At 45.5% G+C, this 1,110-nt stretch overlaps 1 pseudogene; it reads left to right on the top strand.

The window, feature by feature from the left end:
• The first annotated feature begins 580 nt into the window (after positions 1 to 580).
• LOC142288349 (U2 spliceosomal RNA) lies at positions 581 to 786 on the top strand (annotated as a pseudogene).
• Positions 787 to 1,110: the final 324 nt, after the last annotated feature.

The following is a 1,110-nucleotide window of genomic DNA, read 5'->3' as shown; positions in this document are numbered from 1 at the left end:
CCTAATGAAAGGGAGTGAGACGCATCTGGGAAGGGAAGGGAAAAGATTAGGGTTTGGGGATGATGAAAGGGCTTTCTACGGGCAAGGATGGCAAAGGGTGGCAGTGACGGAAAGTCAGGCAGCCTGTCCTGTCCTGTCCTGTCCGTCCGTCTTTTTGTATCATGAATTGGAAAGACTGCAAGGGGGAGGGGAGGTGCTTGTGTCCAAAAGGAGGAGTTATTCAGATTCATTGCAGTGGGCGGCGGCTGCAAAAAGCACCATTCTTCTTGTTTTTGCTCTGCAAAACAGCCTTTTCAAGGGTTGGCTTGGGTGACAAAATGTCTTCTGTAGGCGTGGGTTTGTCTCCCTCTCCCTAAGATGTGTCCGGTATAGGCCAGGGTGCCACTCAAGGCCGTAACCAATTCGGGTTATAGCTTCTCGGCCTTTTGGCTAAGATCAAGTGTAGTTTCGGAGGACGCTACCTTGGTCGGTACTGGAAGGTGCCTGGGATTGCACGTCTGCCGGCCTTGAGGAAGTGTGTGCGCCTTCTGGTGACACATAGGCCTCTTGCGCCTGGATGGTTCCCAGGCAACGGGAGGCGATCACCTTTGTTATTTTGAAGTCCTACTGATAAACAGAAAAAAAAAAAATTAAATCTGTTCTTATCAGTTTAATATCTGATACGTCCCCTCTCTGGGGACCATATATTAAATGGATTTTTAGAACAAGGAGATGGAAAAAATCTTGCTCTGTCCACTGCACGCATTGACCTGGTATTGCAGTACCTCCAGGACCGGTGCACCCCTTCTTAACCCAGTTTCCAAAAGCAGAACTCAATTCACCTGATTCAAATGAGCCCCATTAGTGAATTGAAAGAAAGCAAAAACTTTATATGCACCTCAATTTGGCCAATTCACTTTTCACACTTTCACCCTTTTTTTTATCTTTCACACCTTTTACTTGCTTTATTGATGCAAAAAGCTGTGCCAAATAGCAAACTCATCTCCACTCAACTTGACCAACTCTGCTATGTCCCGTGCAGTATCTTATTCTCAGTCTTATCTAGATCATTTGCAATTGAATAGAATAGATCCCTTTTGGCTGCTTATGACTGTGTAAAATATGTAGTTT

This window comes from Anomaloglossus baeobatrachus, unplaced genomic scaffold (genome assembly GCF_048569485.1).
Source record: "Anomaloglossus baeobatrachus isolate aAnoBae1 unplaced genomic scaffold, aAnoBae1.hap1 Scaffold_82, whole genome shotgun sequence".
Classification (NCBI taxonomy): Eukaryota; Metazoa; Chordata; class Amphibia; order Anura; family Aromobatidae; genus Anomaloglossus; species Anomaloglossus baeobatrachus.
The sequence above is the reverse complement of the archived record's forward strand: the minus strand, read 5'-3'. Positions and strand labels throughout refer to the sequence as shown.